The sequence below is a fragment of the Oratosquilla oratoria genome, chromosome 9 (assembly GCF_046742065.1).
Source record: "Oratosquilla oratoria isolate Oo_2021 chromosome 9, ASM4674206v1, whole genome shotgun sequence".
NCBI classification, from domain to species: Eukaryota; Metazoa; Arthropoda; class Malacostraca; order Stomatopoda; family Squillidae; genus Oratosquilla; species Oratosquilla oratoria.
In genome coordinates, this window is record NC_134785.1 from 68333370 (window position 1) to 68355985 (window position 22616).

The 22616-nt window shown below is 36.8% G+C and overlaps 1 protein-coding gene across 5 annotated transcripts in view; it reads right to left on the reverse strand.

Annotated features, from left to right (window-relative positions):
- Positions 1 to 22616, reverse strand: part of LOC143028531 (uncharacterized) — a 389399-nt gene that overhangs the window by 26958 nt on the left and 339825 nt on the right. For all 5 annotated transcript variants that reach the window (XM_076190787.1, XM_076190786.1, XM_076190783.1 and 2 more), the window contains 2 exons: positions 19859 to 19925; positions 12929 to 13014 (listed from right to left, as the gene is read on the reverse strand). The gene's annotated coding sequence lies outside the window, so the exon portion shown is untranslated. The remainder of the gene's footprint in view (positions 1 to 12928; positions 13015 to 19858; positions 19926 to 22616) is intronic.

The following is a 22616-nucleotide window of genomic DNA, read 5'->3' on the forward strand; positions in this document are numbered from 1 at the left end:
CTCTGTTACAAATATCCAATCATCTCTCCCACTTTGCTTTCCCAATACGGGTAGTTTCAACTTTTCCAATCTCGCCTCATACAGGCTAGGGATCATTTTAGTTGTTGTCCTTTGTATTCTCTCATCTATTTTCCATCTTTCTTTGTATGTGGTGATTCCAACACTACTGCATATCCCAGTCTTGGACAGATATGCATATATAAATTTTTTTCCATCATAACCTGATCCATGTAATGAATGCCACTTTTATATTCATTAGTAATTTATGTTTTTCCCTCGATTCTATTTACATGATTTGTGAGGACATTTCATCTCTTAATATAAATTCCTAAATACTTTTCCTCCTTTGCCTATATGATTATTTTATCTCACATTTTATAGTTTTCTGCCAGTCTCTCTTTGTTTTGACTTAAGTAACCATTTACATTTCATTCAAGCCATGAGACTTATGAATACATCACTCAGACTTTTCACATTCAGGATGTTCCAGAGTTGAAAAGAGCTTCAATATCCAAGGCATCAACTGACCAAGCACTTGATGAACATGTGTTAATGCAATACTGAGTATCAAGGGGATCTGGGCGATGCTATCTATACTGTATAATGTAACCACTGAAACCCTTCATGGGATTCAGGCATGTGTATCTGCCATGCCAATACCTCACAGAGCTTGCACAAATATATAGTAAGTGTAGTTTTATACATTGGACTTTCATCAATTTTATCCTCCTGACATGTAGTCCAACATGAATACACTTATTTCCAAGATTTTACATTTCTGTTTGTGTCAATTTACAATCTTCTTCACATTACACAATTTTTTATGATCTTGGCATGATCAGTTGATCAGCAAATAAGTTAGCACTATACCTGCCATCATATCATTGATCTACATAAGAACATTACTGGTGCCAGTACTGAGCCTTGTGGTACCCCACAAGTCATCTCTCTTTAATCTGATATTTCATCTTTCACTATGATTTGCATGTGCCTATCATTCAGGAAATCCTTTATCCATTCCAGTATGTTCCCTTTATGTCCTACATTTTCTGACTTCCAATAATTGCATTCACAAGTATTACTATCAAGATTTCTCTATATATAAAAATATGCAGTCCATACATACTCTCCCCCTTAGAGGGTGTCTAATTCTGTCATGGTTTACTACACATTATCTTTCTGCTCTGAATCAAAACTGGAAGTTCAGCCTTAAAGGGGTCTGACAAGTATTTAGAGTGGATCCAAGATCTCCATTAATTTGAACTGTATTTCCTCCACCTTTTTCATAAAAGGAACGCTGACAATCAGCAATTCCTTCCCTACTACTACTGTAAGCTGGTGACGCAGAAAATGTCCTACATTCACACAATGCAACAGTCCTGAGGACCACTACCAGCCATTGTAAAACCATGGGTTTCAAGCCTGTGAAACTCAAGGCAACTATTATTGAAGACTATGTCTGCTAGTTTACAATGGGAAGGAGCTTTTTGTCATACAAATTTTGTATACATAATTATCCATTCCAGTATGCTCCCTTATGTCCCACATTTTCCAACTTCCACATCAATCATAACATGCTTTTACAGCACCCACGGAGCTGTCTAGCTCTTAGTTTTTCAGGGACCTGTTCCAGATGCTTTTATGTTCCTCAATTCTTATATTATTTCTACCTTTTAATCCATATTTTTTTCCTTCCTTAATAAACAATGAGTATAATTTGTCAATATTCTGCTCTTAGTTTTTCAGGGACCTATTCCAGATGCCTTTAAGTTCCTCAATTCTTATATTATTTCTACCTTTTAATCCATATTTTTTTCTTCCTTAATAAACAATGAGTATAATTTGTCAATATTCTGCACATCTACCTTTTTCAATCCTCCTATCTACAGCCATTTCATATTTTACCTTCAATTTATGTGCACTTTTTTACTTTTGGTGTACATTTGATCCAAACATCTTTACACTTAACTTTTTGACTTTGCTTAGTTCTTTTCATATTGTTGTTTTGTAATGGTTTCAGCAAGCATTTCCTCTTGCACTCTAGTCTGTCCACTGGGATTTTCTTTCAAACTCCCCATGTCAACAGCAAGAAATTTAAACTGCAGGAGTATGTAATCACTGTTCTACAGTAGTGTTTTGTATCATATCTGTTACTTCATTTCTGTTCCTGATGAAGTGTTTGGAGACTGTCTGCATTGAAAAAGAGAGATAGAGTGTGTGTTGACCAGAATTGCTACTTTTGCAACCTCTGGCAATTATGAATAGATAAGGAATAGCAAGAGCGACCAAGAATAACTGAAATCTAACACAGCATTATCAGACCAGTGGTTGTACATGAGATGAAATTCCAAGAACAAAAAATAATGATATTCAAAAGAATCATCTCATGCAGAATAACAGAACCTGTATTTAATACAGAAAAAGATCCCTGTAGATGACACAATCAAGAACCAAGAGATACACCCAAACAATCACTTGTACCAAACTATATATGATCACAGAGGCTACATTGGTTGGGACATGTGGTTCAGATGAAGAAAGGTTTTGCAGCACACAGAAGGCAGATAGAGACGGTAGGAGGACTGAGGGCATGGAGAACTAATTCAAAGAAGGATCTGCAGGGGACATTGATGGGTCACCAAGAAGCAAAGGAGTTATGAGTGAGAGTGAGTGTTGATAATTTTACTATACCCCTGCATCCTTGCTGGTCTGTTTAGATCTCTGTTTAAATTCTAGTTTGTATACTTCTTCCCATATTATTAAGTCCTCAAATCTATTTTTCCTAACCTGGTTCCAAAATTAGTGCTCATTTTCTACCTTCCTACAAGGATCCAAGTATCTCTTTCTGGAGGTCCTTGCTATATTCTTAAGTTAATTCTTATTTTCACTGCATTATGATTTAGTGTGGATGAGGAGGGGAATTGTCGTTAACACAAAACTGGTGGGGGATAGACCAGCTCTGGCTGTTAGGCTTTGCTGTACAAGAGCTAAGCCTCACCACATTACCTTTGACCTGGGTAGTGTGACACATGACAAGGCAAACCTTCATCCCCCAAAGTGCTGCGATGGGAGGAATGGTTAGACATACCTACCCTCAGACCATTTCCCCATAAAGATCACCATGGAACTCAGAGGAAGAATCAGACCCCATAAAAATACAATATCAGAGCAAATTGGCCAGAATGTACACAGAAAATACAAAAGGATTTTGAAAACTTTGGTAACACTTTGTTCCTATCCATAGAAAATGACAAAAAAAGATCACAAACCTTAATAAAGGTATGAAGCATATCCCCAGAGACTACAGAAAAACTACAACCCAAAATTCACCAGCAAAGACACACATATAGTTTTCCATATAGATGGATATACACTTAGAATGACTTAGGTGATATAGTCCAAGTTAGAACAAGACATGGATTTAAATATAAATATGATAATTGGAAATAAGATATCAATGAATTTGGAACCATACAAGAATTTCAGGCTTGTTGCTTTCTTGTAAAACTACAGTTAGCTAAATACACACACATACACACACACACACACACACACTTACACCTAAGTTGGGAAGAGATGACATTGAAAGGTGAAGATCAATGGAGAAATGTATTACTCGACATGACCATGGAACATACAATGACACAAATGGTAAAGGAGAGCACTATATTTAGAAATAATAAAGAACCACCAAGTCTAGATCTAATATTTATGTCAGAACCTGAAATAGTAGACAAAATTATTTACACGACACCAATTGCAGAGTGACCATATACTACTCAAGTTAGAATTAAGAGGAAATTTATATAGAGAAAAATGAGAAACACAGAAAGGGCAGACTGATGGATGGTAAAGCGGACTTTGAGAAACTTAAGAATTTTTTTTCTTGAAGTGAGCTGGGAAAAATTCTACAAAGATGAAACACAAGTAGAAGAAAAATGGTTGATTCTGGATGATTCTGATGAAGATTTATAGAGAGGGAGTGGAAAAATATGTACCCCTCCAAAAACAAGAAATGGTGTACATAAAGTGTTGGTTTAATAGAAGATGCAGAGATGCAAAAGATAGAAGAGACAAAGCTTGGAAGAGATGGACAAGAAACCTAAAGTGGCAATTATATGTTGACCAAAGGAACAAATACGTAAAAATATGTAGGGAAGAAAAGTGTAAATATGAGAAAGACATAATAGATATATGTAAAGATCAGCCAAAACTATTCTATAGATATGTAAATGGGAAACTAAAACACAAGCAGGAAATAGTGAAACTATGCCAAGGGAACACTGAATACACAGAAGATACAGAAATGGCAGAAGTTATGTGCAAACATTTTAAGTCAGTTTTCACTAGAGAAAAAATACAACAACAGGTTGAAGGGAAATCCCCCCTTCCCCTATAAAGGAAATAACACAGAAAGAAATAATGGATCAAATAATAAATCTCAATGTCAGAAAATCACAAAGCCCAGATGGAATAGCAAATTGGATATCAAAAGAATGTAAAGAAGAACTAGTAGACAAAATATACAACATACGTTGCTCGCTCAAAGAAGGAAAAATGCCACAAGACTGGAAAAATGTTAATATTGTACCAATCTATAAAGGAGGAAATAAAGACGACCCAACAAAATACAGACTGGTTTCCCTTACAAACACAGTAGCAAAAATCTGCAAAAAAGTTTTAAAAAGTAGATGGATAAAACATCTGAAGAACATTATACTAAATCTGAAACAATTTGCATTCAGACAGGGGAGATCGTGCACCGCAAATTTGATCTGCTTTTACTCAAGTCTTAATAGACATAACACAGGAAAGGGATGGATGGGCCAATTGTGCTTTCCTAGATCTACAAAAAGCTCTTGATAAAGTCCCTTACAATAGACTTTTAAGAAAGATGGAAACTATAGGAGGGATACAAGGTAAACTACTGAAGTGGATGGAGGACTTTTTGCATGGAAGAAAAATTAAGGTAGTGCTCAGAGAGATGATTTCTACTTAGGAAGAGGTAATTAGTGGAGTCCCACAAGGATCATTTACGTGAATGACATGGACAAGGAAGTGGAATGTTATATGAGCTTCTTTGCAGATGATGCAAAACTGTTAAAGAAAGTGAGTATTGAAACAGACTGCGAATCATTACGGAGAGATCTAAGGGTTTGGGAATGGAGTCAGTGATGGGAAGTGGAATTAAACACTAAAAATGTAGCATAATGGAGTTTGGACAAGTTAAAAAAAAAAAAAAAAAAAAAAAAAAAAAAAAAAAATCTGGAAGATATAAAATTGGTGAAAAAGAAGTTAAGAAAGCGGGATCTGAAAAAAACCTGGGAGTGATTATCAAAAAAGATATGTCCCCTGACAAACATATTAACAAGATTTTCATTGAAACCTACAACTTACTAAAAGCAATAAAAGTGGCTTTTATCTACTTGGATGTAGAAATGGTAAAGAAAATACTAGTCACAATGATAAGGCCTAAATTGAAGTACACAGCGACACTGTGGTCACCCTATACAAAAAATAATATAAAGAAGATTGAGAAAATCCAGAGAGCAGCTATGAGGATGGCCCTAGAACTATCAAAATTCCCACTGGAAGAAAGACTGTTAAAATTGGAGTTGCCAACTCCGGAAGAGAGGAAAGAGGTGACTTGTTGACCATCTATAGCAGCATTTCTCTCAACCTTTTACCCTTGCATAACCTTTAAAAAAAATTGTATGTCTCAAGGAACCCCTGTGCAAAAAAAAAAAAAAAAAAAAAAAAAAATCATTCTCATTCTATTTTCATTGTAATAATAGGTTAGATAGGATGATGCCTATATTACATTACTATAACCTTTTGCAGAACATTAGGGTTCTGCGGAACCCTGGTTGAGAAACACTGATCTATAGAATTATGAAGGGCATGGAAGTCCTTGACAGAGAAGGCTTACTAAACTGGGATAAAAGAAACACAAGAGGACATGGAAAAAAGCATAAAAAGGCCAATTATATAAGGGACCTGAAAAAGAACAGCTTTCCCCACAGAGTGGTGAATATATGGAACACAATGGATGAAAAAAAAAAAGTGTGTGCAAAAACAATACAAGAATTTAAGAGCAAACTGGATATGGAGATATACAAAGATGGGACACAATGAGCTTAGCTCCCCTTTCCCATTAGATACAACTAGGTAAATGAAATACACACATATACAAATATGTGAATAGTGAACTAAAAAATAAACAGGAAAGAGTAAAACTATGTCAAGGGAACATAGCATACACAGAGGATATAGAAATGGCTGAAATTATGAACACATTTCAAATTTGTATTCACTAAAGAAAAAATACACATTTGGGATAAAGGCAAGGGAGAAAGATCCTCCCAAATGAGAGAAATAATTGTGACACAGAAAGAAATAAGGGACCAAATAATGAATCTTGATGTCAGAAAATCACAGAGCCAGGACAGAACTGCAAACTGGATACTAAATAAATGTATAGATGAACTAATGGACAAAATATACAAGATAATAGAGTGCTCACTCAATAAGGAAAGGTACCACAAGACTGGAAAAATGCCAATATCATGCCAGTATACAAAGGGGGAAACAAGGAAGGCACAACAAACTATAGACTGGTCTCTCTTACAAGTACAATAGCCAAAATTTCTGAGAAAGTCATCAAAAATAGATAGACTAAATGTCTGGAGGAGAACAATATACTAAATCCAAGACAATTAAGATTTAGACAGGGAAGATCATGTGCCATAAATTTGATCTGTTTCTATTCAAGGTTAATAGATATAATGCAAAAAAGGGAAGGATGGGCAGACTGTGCTTTCCTGGACTTACAAAAGGCATTTGATAAAGTACCACACAGAAAATTATTAAGAAAACTTGAAACGACAGGAGGTACATGGAAAACTATTGAAATGGATGGAAGACTTCTTGCAAGGGAGAAAAATGAGAGCGGTGCTCAGAGATAAAATCTTTACTTGGGAAGAAATGATGAGTGGAGTCCCACAGGATTCAGTACTGATTCTAATGTTTGCTGTATATGTAAACGACATGGATGAAGGTGTAGCAAGTTATGAACTTCTTCACAGATGACGCAAAGCGACTAAAGAAAGTACGGAAAAAGATTGTGAATTGCTAGAGAGAGATCTGGACAAGGTCTGGGAATGGAGTCAGAAGCTGGAAGTGGACTTCAACATGAAGAAATATAGTATAATGGAATTTGGAAAAAGTAAAAAAAAGAATATCAGGACAATATAAAATCAGTGCAAAGGAAGTAAAGAAAGTTGATTCCAAAAAAGGACCTACGAGTAATCGTCACCAAAGACATGTCACCAAACAAGCAGATAAATAAAATAGTTGGAGAAACCTACAATTTATTAAGATAAATAACAGTGGCTTTTAATTACTTGGATGAGACAATGGTAAAGAAAATATAGTCACACTGATAAGACCAAGATTGGAGTAAGCAGTGACATTATGGACACCCAGTACAAAAAAGAATACAAGGAAAATAGAAAGAATCCAAAGAGCAACAACAAAGATGGCCCCAACAATTTCAAAACTGACATACAAGCAAAGATTGTCTAAAGTGGAACTACCAATCCTGGAACAAAGAAGAGAAAAAGGCAATCTGTTGGCCATTTACAACCCTCTTCTCTGTCCCCTTATGCAGAGAAGTAGAAGACGGGGAGAAATCCCTTTGGCCTGCGTCAATTTATTTCTCACACATACTCCCTCACCTCCCATCCCCTACCCCCTCCACCTCATGCATTAAAATAAATAAATAAAAATAAATAAATCCACAGAGTGGTGGATGTCTGGAACAAATTAGATGAAACAACAGAGCATGCAAACACTATACATGAATTTAAGAACAAACTAGATGTTGCAAGATACAAAGACAGGACACAACAAGCATAGCTCTTCCTCCTGTAGAATACAACTAGGTAAATACAGCATTGCAATGAAGGAATTGAAGTGTGATCCCCACCCATGAATGAAACAACAATAACACAAAAAGAAATAATGGATCAATTAATGAACCTTGATGTTGGGAAATCACAATTCCCAGACAGAACTGCAAATTGGATACTAAAAGAATGTAAAGAAGAATTAATGGACAAAATATATGACATAATATTAATAGTTGCTCATTCAAAGTAGGAAAAATACCAAAGGATTGGAAAAATGCCAATATTGCACCAATATATAAAGGAGGAAACAAAAAAGAACCATCAAATTACAGACCGGTCTCCCTTACAAGCATTGTAGCCAAAATTTGTGAAAAAATTATCAAGAATAGATGGATAAAATACCTGGAAGGCAACAATATAATAAATCTAAGACAATTTGGATTCAGACAGGGAAGACCATGTGCCACAAACTTAATCTGTTTCTAGTCAAGACTAATAGATATAAAACAAGGGATGAATGGGCTGATTGTGCTTTCCTAGACTTACAAAAAGCCTTTGACAAAGTACCACACAAAAAAATATTTATTTAAGAAACTGGAAAACATAGGAGGGATACAAGGTAAATTACTAAACTGGATGGAGGATTTCTTGCATGGCAGAAAAATTATAGTAGTGCTCAGAGAAAAGAGATCAGCTTGGGAGGAGGTGATTAGTAGGGTTCCACAGGGATCAGTATAATGGTCACTATTTATGTGAATGACATGGATGAAGATGTGGAATGTTACATGATCTTCTTTGCAGATGATGCTAAATTGCTGAGGAAAGTGAATACTGAAACAGATTGTGAATCAGTACAGAGAGATGAAAATCCATGTGAACAAGTTGTATAGACATGGTAAAGGAAACATGGACTGGAGGTGAAGCTTTTATTCCTGACGTTTCGTCTATTGACTTTCTCAAAGTCAATAGATGAAACGTCAGGAATAAAAGCTTCACCTCCAGTCCATGTTTCCTTTACCATGTCTATACAGTACAGAGAGACCTAAACAAGGTTTGGAAATGGGCCAAAAATGGGAAGCAGACTTCTGCATTAAGAAATGTAGCATAATGGATTTCAGAAAAAGTAAAAAAGAATATCAGGACAATATAAAATTGGAAAAAAGAAAGTAAAGAAAGTGATATCTAAAATTGACCGGAGAGTAATTATCTCAAATGACATGTCCCCTGATAAACAGATAAACAAAATTGTCAGAATCTTATAACTTGCCAAGATCAATAAAGGTGGTTTTTACCTATTTAGACAAGGAAATGGTTAAAAAAAAAAATACTAGTCACACTAATAAGGCCTAGACTAGAGTATGCTGCAACACTAAGCTCACCCAGTACCAAAAAATATATAAAGAAAATTTAATGAATCCAGAGAGCAGCCGCAAAAATGGCCCCAACACTGGCTAAATTAAAATTACTGACTTTGAAACAATGAAGAGAAAGAGGTGACCTGCTGATCATTTACAAAATCCTGAAAGGCATGGAAGTCCTTGATAGAGAGGACTTACTAAATTGGGATAAGAGAAATACAAGGGAACATGAAAAGAAACTCAAAAAGGATAGTTATAGCAGTGACCTGAAGAAAAGAAAAAGTTTTCCACATAGAGTGGTGGATATCTGGAACAAACTGGATAAAACAAGTGTGTACAAAAATTATACACAAATTTAAGAGCAAACTACACTGCGAAATACAAAGACTGGACACCATGAGCATAGCTCCCCTTCCTATAAGATACAACTAGGCTAAATACACTCACGCACTTGTCCTTGACTAGTACAATAGTGAAAAAACATGAAAAAATTCTAAAAGACTGATAGACAAAACATCTTAAAAAAGCGAAGAACAATAACAGTCAATTTGGATTCAGAGAAGGAAAGTCCTGTATAATCAACCTGTTAAACTTTTACTCTAGAGTTACTGATGTACTGCATGAGACAGAGGGATGGGTGGAGTGTATGCATCTGGACTGCCTTTGACAAAGTGCCACATATGAGACTGATATGGAAATTTGAAAACATAGGCCTCAGAAGAATCATATTGCAATGGATAACAGATTTCTTAAAATGTAGGCATACAAAAACAATAGAGATGAAAAATCTGAATGGTAAAAAGTAACCAGCAGTGTACTACAGGGCTCAATTTTGACTTATAGGTTCCTCTTCCTTTTCTGCATGAGGGGACAGGGGGTCAATGGTTTAATGAAGCAGCCTTGCTGTGGATGTGCTGTGTCTTGTGACACTGCTTCTGACTCAGAGCAGTGGGCAAGATGCAGGGATGACCCGTCATCCAGGAGGTCCCAAGAAAGAGGGAGGGAGGGGGTGGATGGGAGTGGAGTATGTTGGGGATGGAATGGGTGGGAGTGATTTTTATGCCTTTGTTTTTTAATTACCTCCCTTATAAGGGAGGAAAAAGCCTTTAATATATGTGTATATATATGTATGAATGCATGTTCCTTGTATAAATCAGTGACATAAGAGGAATAAATAGCATGCAAACTTGCTTGCATAATGTTACAAAATGACCTGGATAAAGTATATGAGAGGAGTCAGTAGAAAATTAATTTTAACACAAAGAAAGGCAAAGTACTGGAAATGGGCCAAAGCAAGGAAAGGCTGACAATGGAATGCAAAATAGAAAATTAAATAATAACAAAAGCACCTGGACTACACATAAGGAAAATAACTGAGAGATCTATAATCTGTTCAAAAATATAAGAGTGACATGTCATTACATGGATGAAGACATGATGAAGAAAATCACTGAAACCTTGAAAAGACATAAACTGGAATATTGAGCAGTAATGAAGGAATCATACTTAAAAAAAAATACAAGAAAAATAGGGAATAAAGACTGTAGCAACCAAGATGATCTCTGGTCTAAATGACAAGATATATGAGAAATTGGGACTTCCCATTTTGGAGGAGCAAAGAGAGAGAGGCATCATGCTAGTGATATCTAAACTGGAAACAAGTTTGGAGAAAATGGACAGAAAAGAATTATCAGAAAGAGAAACAAAACAAAAGAAAGACAGGGTATGTGAAACTGTACAAGTACTAATGGGTCATGATGACTGCATACAAGAAAAAAAAAAAACAGTAGCTTTTAGGTTAAGTAAATATGTACAAGTCATAAAGTGCAGTGAATGAGATAATATGGCATGGAAACTAGCAAGCAGACAAATTAAGAATTTCTGGGTAAGATTCATTAGACAAAGTGTGAAACAAGAAATGGCAGATAACATGGGAAAAAATGAGAGGAAGACAAAAGATAAGGGGACAATTTTAGTGAAGAGTGATAGATCAGAGGAGGAAAGGGTAACTAAAAAGGACCCAGAGGTGAAGGAAGATGTAATGAATTAAGAAAAGTAGTTTACACTAATAGAGATTGACTGATTTCAGCAAGATCAGAAATAAATTACATCCCAATGTCCCTTTCACCCTATCCATATACTTCATTCTCAGTCTTCTCAAGTTCACTTCACATGCAAAACACATTAAACATCCCTCCCATTTTAGCATCTTGTGAATGAAGTCATATATATCCCTTGCTACACTGTTCTGGTCAAGAGCAATGTAGCAAGGAACAGCTCCTCCACAGCATGATCCAACAGCCAGAGATGGTTTACCTACACTGCTTCACTACCTGGTGAACCCATCATGATCCACTCGAAATACATTATGAAGTAGGTGAGATGAGCATCCCTTCAAGCTGCATGTCCTTTTCATCCACTCACATTCTGTCTCCATTTACTTTTATCTGTTGTACTCTCTCTTGCCTCCTTGACATTCCAAACGTATCCAAACCCCTCTTCACCCCATCCATCACCCTCATTCAACCTCACTCCATCCACTTCTGCTTTCCACATTCTTGCTAGTTTTTCTTAATTTGTTTCTTTTCACAAGTCCAAACAATTTCAGCATCTAGGAACTTATACTGAACAGCTGTTTTAAACTAATACCAAATATAGATGGGATGACAGGAATCTGTCTTGTTCCAGTATAACTCAAATAGGCAAATCACAACACATACAGCAATCCATTATTTCTTAAAAAGCAAACTATGGGAGAGTTTAAGGACTATTCCTTGCTGCCATGGGGCTGCAGGTTTATATTCACAGAAACTTAAGACAAGTGCTTTATTAACCATGCCATTTAGTGACCTGTGGCAATGACAATGCACAGACAACAATGACCAGATATCCAATTCTGCTATATAATACAGAAAAGGGTACTGTGCACTAAAGCATCCTACTTCTTAAACTTTCCAAAATCCTATCTCCCACTACATGAAACAATACCTTTTTAAAATGGCAGCTACTCCCTAGCCAAACTTTCTTTCCTTAACTGAGGCTACTACAAATTAACAGAAATTAATTGCAAGGACAACACAACCTTTAGAAATAAGAGCCTGCTGGATCACATTACCTCTAATCCAAACACTAGAGATGAGGCACAAATCTTGTACGGTATATATATAACCACATTGCAACTTTATTTTCCTCACAAGTACCAGCTTATCAAAATAATCCCTATTATCACCAACATGATCTTTTAAACCCACATATGAAGAAAAAATATATATATACAACCTCACTCATGCTTAATTTAATTTTCAATTAAAGAAAGAGATCAGCCCCACTCAAGCTGAAACAAACACTAATTTTGTCCATTATGCTGCAGAAAATATCTTGTACCCAATCCATCTATAGCTGACCTGAACCTAAGGTCAATTCAACTCAAACCTGTTTATATCAATCTAAATGCAAATGTTTAACCCAACTCAAACTCAAACCCAACTCAAACCTGTTTATATCAATCTAAATCTAAATGTTTAACCCATGTCCACAATTTGCCCCAAGCCCCATGTTCAGGCCCATCTAAACCCAAAATATCTCTAGCTATCCCCCTTTCCCTTACATTTCCCATTCCATCCCTAACCATTGTTTGAAGAAAGGAATTTGCCCTCTCACCTTATAAAGAGTGTACTCCAAGTCTACGTGCCGCTTCTGTGTATGCCGTGTATGTGAACCTGTCTCCCTGCATCTGCTTCCTGCATCTGTAAAAGAAATTGCAACAGTTACTTGCTGCTCCATTCTTAAAAAATTCTATGTTCATATTCAAATACATACAAAAAAGTAATATTTCACAAAATAACTACTTTACCAACACCAAGGTAGTAAATGACCAATGATTATGTACCAATGCAAGAGTCACAGTATAGTAAGTGGGAGATCTCAGCACAACTCCTGATCACCCAGTACACTGAATAATGAGAGTAGATGTAAGGTGGAGAAACAAAAGAAAGGAGATAACACATAGGAGGGAAAAAAAGTGAAACAGAGAAAAAGGACAAATGCTAGATAAATTCATGAAATGTTTGGAATCCAGTTTGAGGGGGGAAGTAGGAGTAGAAATAGAACAGGTGTTCTTTGAAGATATACTAGAGAGGGTACTGTGCATGAACATGTTGGAGCTGTGTTACATGATTGGAGTGGTGGAGTGAAAGAGACATGACAAGAGGTTGAACTTGACTTTATTCTGGGACAGGCAGTCAGAAGCTGACCAAGGTAGGTGAAACAGCTGACTGACCAGACAGATCATAACAATGACCTAGACTGACCTATATGTGGATGGCCACATGTAGGTCCAATGTGTCCCTCAGAGGAATGAATAGTTAATTGTGTACTTGTGGGCCCATATTTGTGCTTCTAAGAGGACATACAAATTAGCCCAGATAATAAATGTTGCAATAACTATCTCATAACTCAAATAGGCAAGAAGAGATTTAAATTTATTCAGATAAAGGAGGAAAAAAATGCAAGAATTAAAATGTGTGCTCAAAAGAGCACTTAATATTGCAGTTGGGTTTTCAGTGTGTGACTAGATGTGTGTGAGTACACTACAAAGAACTGAAGTGCACAAAACTGGTATGTGGAATGAAGTGAATGGCTGGGAGAAGAGGGAAATGATGTGATGGGCAGAATGAATAGATAAGTGCAGTGGCTAAAAAAGAGGTGTGCATATGAGGAATGGCTGCAATGAAGTGAGGAGGCATACAAAAGTTACTGAATAAAGAGGGTGGGTGCATTTGTCTATTTATATTTCCCATGGAGAATGATGCCAGCATGCAATGTAGCAATGTACAAACTGTCATACGATTCCAATTCAGGATGTATTCATGTCTGGGTGATTCAGCATAGTCTTGGATCTGTGCTAGTCTCATAGTCAATAGATATTATCCTCCTGAATACGAGCTCAGAGCTCATACATGGACTGCTCTATGGAAAGTGCTGTGACCTAACACACACACACACACACACACACAAAACCATACATGAATTTAAGAGCAAACTAGACACTGCAATATACAAAGGTGGGACACCACGAGTGTAGCTCCCCTTCCTGTAAGATACAATACAACTAGGTAAATACACACACACACACATGTACTACAAACTTAATATGCTTTTACTAAAGACTGGTAGAAATAATACAAGAAAGAGATGGTTGGGCAGACTGTGCCTTCTTGGACTTAAAAAAAGGCTTTTGACAAAGTACCACACAAAAAACTACTAAGAAAAATTGAAACAATAAGTGGAATAGAGGGAAAATTATTGGAATGGATAAAAGACTTCTTGAACGGAAGAAAAATAAGAGTGGTACTTAGAGAACTCAAATTGGGTAAATATAACAGGTGGAGTCCCCCAAGGCTCCGTATTGGCTCCGATAATGTTTGCTGTTTATATTAACAACATGGATGAAGGTGTAGAATGTTATATGAACTTCTTTGCAGATGATGCAAAACTATTGAAGAGTTAGTAAAGAAGAAGATTGCAAATCTTTTCAAGAAGACCTGGACAAAGTCTGGAAATGGAGTATAAAGAACGAAGTGAATTTCAATATTAAGAAATGTAGTATAATGGACTTTGGAAAAAGTAAAAATAGAATATCGGGTCAATACAAAATTGGTACAAAGGAAGTTGCAAAAGTAAACTCAGAAAGAGACCTAGAAGTAATTATCTCAAAACGACATGACACCAGACAAACATGTAAACAAAATAGTTGGAGAAACTTACAATTAATAAGATCAATGAAAGTGGCCTTTGATTACATGGACAAGGAAATGGTAAAAAAAATACTAGTTACACTGGTAAGATCAAAATTAGAATATGCAGTGTCACTATGGACACCTAGTACAGACGCTCCTCAACTTACGTTTTAGTTACATTCCGAACGGCCGAACATAACGTGAAAATGAACGTAAGTTGTTACTGTACATTCCAGTAATGTATGACCATTCATACTGTACTATACATCCATAAATTCTATTACTGTATCTTATAAAACACCCCTAAATCATTAAATATAAACATAACATTGTAAAATAATAACATTAATTTCAAATAAATTAAATTCAAGCAACATAAAGTGAGATGGTGGAGGAGAAGGAGGAGGGGGAGGAGGAGGAGGCAAGGCATGTTCAGTCTGTCATTTGTGCCATGTAAACAATGGACGCAGTGTCATGAGTAAGTATCGTTTGAACGTCTCGTACTATGGAGAACACACTAAACTAAAAAATTCACTCAACTTTTTTTTTTTTTATAGTCAGTTCAAACGTAAAATCGAAAAAAACATCAAACGAATTAACGTAAGTAGAGGAGCGTCTGTACAAAAAAAAAATAAAAAATAAAAAAAATAACTAGAAAGAATTCAAAAAGCAATGACAAAGATGGCACCAACACTTAGCAAACTGACATATGAACAAAGATTAGACAAACTAAACTTATCAACTCTGGAACAAAGAAGAGAAAGGGGTGATTTGATAACCATCTACAGAATTATGAACGAGATGGAAATCCTTGATAGGGATGACCTACTTAACTGGGACAGAAGAAATACAAGAGGACATGAGAAGAAACTTACGGACAGTTACAGAAGAGATTTGAAAAAGAACAGCTTTCCATGCAGAGTAATGGATACATGGAACAAATTGAAAGAGAAAACAGTGAGTGCTAAAACAATACATGATTTTAAGAAAGAACTGGATGCGGAAAGATACAACTGCAGGTCACTACGAGCATAGCTCTTCTCCTGCAAAATAGAACTACAGTAGGTAAATATTCACACCAATAATGTTTGCTGTTTATATAAACAACATGGATGAAGGTGTAGAATGATATATGAACTTCTTTGCAGATGGGAAAAATTCCTAAATGAAGAAACAGGGATGGAAGAGAAATGGAATATACTAGAAGAAATTTATAATGAGGGAGTGAATAAATACGTACCACAACAAAAAAAGGAAAGAACATACTGGTACATAAAAAGCTGGTACAACAAAAAATGTAGTGAGGCTAAGGATAAAAGACAAAGCTTGGAAGAAATGGAAAAAAAGACAAGAAAACAAGCAAAGGGCTAAGAAATGATTATGTAAAAATACGCAGAGATGAAAAGAGAAACTATGAAAAAAAATAATAGAAAATGCAAGGAAGAACCCAAACTATTTTACATGTACGTAAATGGCAAACTGAAGAATAAACAAGAAATAGAAAAGATGTGCCAGGGTAAATACGAATATACAGAAGAACTGGAAATGGCTGAAATTATGTACCACTTCAAATCAGTATTCACAATAGAAAACTCACCTAACTGTGAGGAAATAGAGAGAGAGATATCCCCCTCAATGAAAGAAATAATTGTAACACAGAAGGAAATCAGCGACCAAATCAAAACCCATGTCAGAAAATCACATGGTCCAGATGGAATTGCAAATTGGATACTGAAAGAATGCATGGAGGAATTAACAGACAAAATATACAATATAATTTAATTCTCACTTCAAGAAGGAAAGGTGCCACAGGACTGGAAGAATGCAAATATTGTACCAATTTATAAGGGAGGAAACAAGGAAGATCCATCAAATTACAGACCGGTCTCCCCAACAAGCACAGTAGCAAAAATTTGTGAAAAGGTTGTCAAAAATAGATGGGTTAAACATTTGGAAGAAAAAACTATACTGAATCCAAATCAATCTGGATTCAGACAAGGAAGATCATGTACAACAAACTTGATCTGCTTCTACTCGAGATTAATAGATATACAGTAATACAAAAGAGAGATGGTTGGGCAGACTGTGCCTTTCTGGACCTACAAAAGGCATTTGATAAGGTACTACACAAGAAACTAATAAGGAAAATAGAGTCAATAGGTGGCACCAGAGGAAAATTATTGGAATGGATGAAAGACTTCCTGACTGGGGAGCAAAATGAGAGTAGTAATTAGAGATAAATTCTCAAATTGGGAAGAAATGATAAGTGGTGTCCCACAGGGATCAGTACTGGCCCCGATCATTTTTGCCATATACATAAATGACATGGATGAAGGATTAGAGTGTTATATAAATTTCTTTGCAGATGACGCAAAAATACTAAAGAAAGTAAGAACGGAGGAGGATTGCAACTCATTACAACAAGACTTGGACAGGATCTGGAAATTGACTCAAAAGTGGAAAGTGAAATTCAATATCAAGAAATGTAGTATAATGGAATTTGGAAAAAGTAAACACAGAATATCGAGAGATTATAAAATGGGTGATGAAGAGGTCAAAAAAGTAAACTCGGAAAAAGAGTGATCAGCAAAGACATGACACCGGACAAACATATTAATAAAATAGTCAGAGAAACCTACAATTTATTGAGGACAATAAAAGTGGCATTTGTCTATTTGGATGAGGAAATCATAAAAAAAAAAACACAGAGTAATAGATACATGGAACAAATTGAAAGAGGAAACAGTGAGTGTTAAAACCATACATAATTTTAAGAAAGAACTGGATGCAGAAAGGTACAACTGTGGGTCACTACGAGCATAGCTCTCCTCCTGCAAAATACAACTAGGTAAAACTAGGTAAATACCCACAAACACACACACAGAGTGATAGATATCTGGAACAAACTGAATGAGGAAACAGTGAATGCAAAAACTAGACAAGAATTTAAGATCAAACTGGATGCTTAAAGATACAAAAGCATGTCACTACAAGCACAGCTCTCTTCCCATTAAATACAAATAGGTAAATACACACACACACACACACACACACAAAATCCCCCTTCATCAAGTAATGGTTAGCGGTGTTAGTCAAGCTTTTAATCTCAAGTCTCCATTGCTGCGATCCCTCAACTCTAACCACTACACTAATAAGCCATGTATATATATATATATATATATATATATATATATATACATATGCATTGATATATATGTGTATTGCCAATACTTTGTAGTCTGTAAGGATATATGCATGGGATGGCCTAAAAATTGTTGCCAGCCACTGTGGAGTTGTGGGTTCCCAGAAGTGGAACATAAGAGTTACAATTAGTATCATTATTAGAGGAAAATTTACTTCCTTTCAAAACTAAAAATGATGCTAGGTAAACAATAAAAATGTAAGTACAATGTTGGAGACTAAGTGCATACTAGTGTTTATGTCACAGCTTATCCTGTAACCTGCCAAGGTTACTAATAATAATAATTGTTACATACATATACATATACCGAGGCTTTTTCCCCCTTACAAGGGGGGTAGCCAAAAAGAAAAAGGCATAAAATCATTCCCACCCATTCCATCCCTGAATACACTCCACACCCCTCCACCCTCCCTCTTATCTTAGCACCTCATGAATGACGGGTCATCCCTGCACCTTGTCCACTGCCCTCATGTTTAACAGACTGGTAACCCACAGCTACACAGTAACCCAAAAGTCTTCACACCCTCCCACTGATCTCTGAGGGAAGAGATGAGGGATTTTTGTCTGTGCTGTATTAATGTGGATTTGTTTCCCCAAATCACTATTTTTCATGACCATTTTCACTCCCCTCAGACATTTACTTACATCCTTTACTCCATATTTTACCTTCAACTCTATTCCTCCATCCACTGTCACATGATCCCAAATATTTACAACTTTCCACAACCTAGTCTTCCACCATCAATCCTTGTACATCTCATCACCTTTTGCCCACATATACTTTCAATTTTCTCTTTCCACATACAATTTGCCATCAACTGCTTCCATCTATCTTCTGACTCAGCCAAACTGCAGTGTCATCCACAAACAACATCTGGCTCATCCCCACTTCCTTCCACTGTCTCTCCACCTCCAAATCCCTGCCTAGCATTCTTGCATTTACTTCTCTTGCCACCCTATCCATGTACACACTGAACAACAATGACAACAATACACAACCCTGGCACAGTCCCACTTTCACCTCAAACTACCCACTCTCCCCATTCTGGATCCTCATACAAATTATGTTAAATCTTTACCCTGCACCATAAATTAAGAAAATCTACATGAAACACCTAGTTCCCCACCCCACACTCACATTCAAAAACACAAACAGATCACAAACCAAATACTTCCAAGTAGATTATAAAGTCCAATACCTTATCAAGTTCCCTAAATTAGACACTTGGAATAAATAACTCAAGACACATAAGAATAATGCCATGGTACACTACTCATTACCCATTACAAACATGGCTTTGTATCCAGGACCAAGTGTCCTTCATGAAATCATCACACAGAATTTGCACAACACATTATTTTGCATTGCACTACTCATTCACTCTAGACAACTCAACAAAACTTCTTCACTGAATGATCTATGGACTAAGCCTGTGGCTGTAGCCAGGTTCCTATACATGTTTCTCCAGCAAGAGACCTGGGCAATGAAGGGGGTGCCATGGTGAGTGATGTTGCTGGAAGTTGTGTTTAGTCTATGTTGTTGAGGGTGATGAAAATAAGAGATAGTGGCATAAACCAAAGTATGGCAGAAGTATAGATGGTGGCTATAAGGTAAACAGGTTTTACTGGAAATGTTTTCAAATGCCTTACCATGTTATAGTGGCTCCATGGGTCCCGAGGCCTGCTGGACGGTCGCGCCGACATACTCTAGCACATGCTGCGAAAGAGAAATGAAATTAAGTTAATGAACATTAGTTTATGAACATGATTCAAGTATGAATGACACAAGTATCTATTTTCATATACCCACATACAATAAAAATGTCTTGGTGAAAGAGATGAAATATTCATGTATATGCCTAATGAGGGACCAACAATGGGTACCTGCAAATTATTGTCTAGTAAGATCGATGTCAAGACAGAATTATCTCCCCACTACCCAGTTTCAAAACTTGTCAGTAAGGAGGAGGTAAAGCACCAAAGGGTTGACACACTGTCTCTGAAGAAGAAGAAGAAGAGGAAGAAGAAGAAGAAGAATTAGACCAAGAAAAAGAATTACAATTAGAAGAACAATTAGAATTACAAGAAGAAGAAGAAGATGATGAAGATGAAGAAGAAATGAAGAGAGGGTGCGGAGGGGGGGAGGCAATAGACCGGCGTGTGCTACACTTACTAATTTCGCTTCAATTGTTCCAGTACCACCACAAGTGTGAAACCATAACTACCACCCATTGGTAGGAAACCACTGTCACAACACCACCGCCGTCGCTGCCACAGTCAACCTACAAGTTACTGCCGATACAACCAGGTCTACATACCATCTGTGCTACAACAGCCAACATCTACAGTCATTTTTGCAGGTGTGACACACCTGTTCTACACCAGCACCCGCTCTCTCTTTTGTCTTGTCACATGTTACAAATTATACGCATGTGTGTGTGTGTGTGTGTGTGTGTGTGTGTGTGTGTGTGTGTGTGTGTGTGTGTGTGTGTGTGTGTGTGCACGCGCTTACATAATTATAATATACAACAGCAACACCAAATTAGTAATTCAAATCCGGCCTAAATTGGCGGAGGAAAAAACGAACAAAAACAACCACTGATGGGAAAAAGTCACATTCTGATCAATACATTTTATTGTATTTCATGAGTTATCGAAATCTATGGTGTTATCATTACCCCGATTAGTGCAGTTACAGTTACCGTCACGTGTGCAGTTTTTTGTTACGTCATGTTATCGATACCTGTACTGTTATCATTATTTATGCTGTCATTACCGTTACCTGTCGTGTTATCATAACCATTGTTTCTACCCTGCTTTGGATTATCACTCATTTCTTGCAGTGACCCAAGATGGCTTTGAATGTCAAAAATCAAGGTTGTCTTTGGTTTCATTGGTCAAACCTGATTTTTTAAAGGAAAGTCAGATATTAAATAGATATATCTCTTGGTGTTCCTCTTTCTTAATAATTGTTTTTTCGTTAAAAGATTCCTTTTTTGGTGGTGTTTTTATCGACAAACTCATCGTCACATAAACAGGAACTCGTTTACTTGCACAAGTCCACGTGGCTAACAGAAGACGAAATTTTAGTCTTCATGTACAAGGTAAGTGGACACCTTCCCTCTGGAGGGAGGGAGGGAGAGAGGGAGAGAGGGAGAGAGAGAGAGAGAGAGAGAGAGAGAGAGAGAGAGAGAGAGAGAGAGAGAGAGAGAGAGAGAGAGAGAGAGAGAGAGAGAGAGAGAGAGAGAGATGGGGGGGGTCGAGGGGAGAGAGAAAGAGAGACTAACACATTCTTGTATTATAGCATAAGGATATATTTACTTTAAAATTGGTGCGTGTCCACTAATTTGACCAATTCGGTTACTAATGTGCATCATTAATCGACAGTATCCAACATTCAGACGATCAGCAGAGTCGCCTGCGTTGGACATTGTTGATACTCATTGGCAGATAGATAAAAAAAAGGGCATGACTAACGTATATAGCATATTATGACGCCAAAGCAAAAACAAATTAATATATAAATAAAACAAAACCAGTAAAATAAATAGAAAAATACAGTGTTGGGGGAGAAGTACATGCTTGTGATTTAAAACTACAAGAGGTCGGACTGTAACTGTCAAGGATGATGTGTGTCAGGCGGGGAGCATATCGTCCCGTCAGATTCTGTCTGAGGGTGAGGGGAGGGGGTGAACTACTGCGCTCAGAAACTCTATGGTAGACGACGCATACCAAAACATAACATCGGTATGTTTTCAGCACATTGAAATAGATCTCCACAATGAGAAAGGATACGGAATAAATAACTGAGGTTATAAAGTGGTGCTATTACAAGGGACAGGCGTTGTAACAGACAGACTGAAGGAACGTGGGGATGACAGAAGTTAACACTTACACTGGATTAGCCCTTTTATTGCAAGTGGATAATCGACAATCTTGAAGTGACTTAAGTGTGAGTGTTCGTACAGTGCGAATGAAATTGATGCAACAAATCCCCCCAAACAGGATTATAATAACTAAATATGATGAGAAAAATTCATATATATGCTAAACAGCCTTTCGGAGGTGCAGGCCAATGACCCATCCCCACCTCCACGATCCCTCGCCACAGCACACTTGGAAGAATGACGACTCATGTAATGTGTGACATTATTCTTTATCACTCTCGTGTACGACGACTCGCTCAGAGTCTCAGAGAATGGCATAACCTTGTTGCTCACGATAATGCGCCAAGTGAGACTCGAACGCAGGCAAAACCGACCCAATTAAATTGTTCTATTTACCCAGCTGCCAAGGAGGCGGCATTTGCTACACATGAAATACGACTTGTGAACTTGTGTAGGCTGTCAAATACGACTTAATTGTAATCTTCCTTCATCTACAACCACATTATGGGTTCGTATTCCGC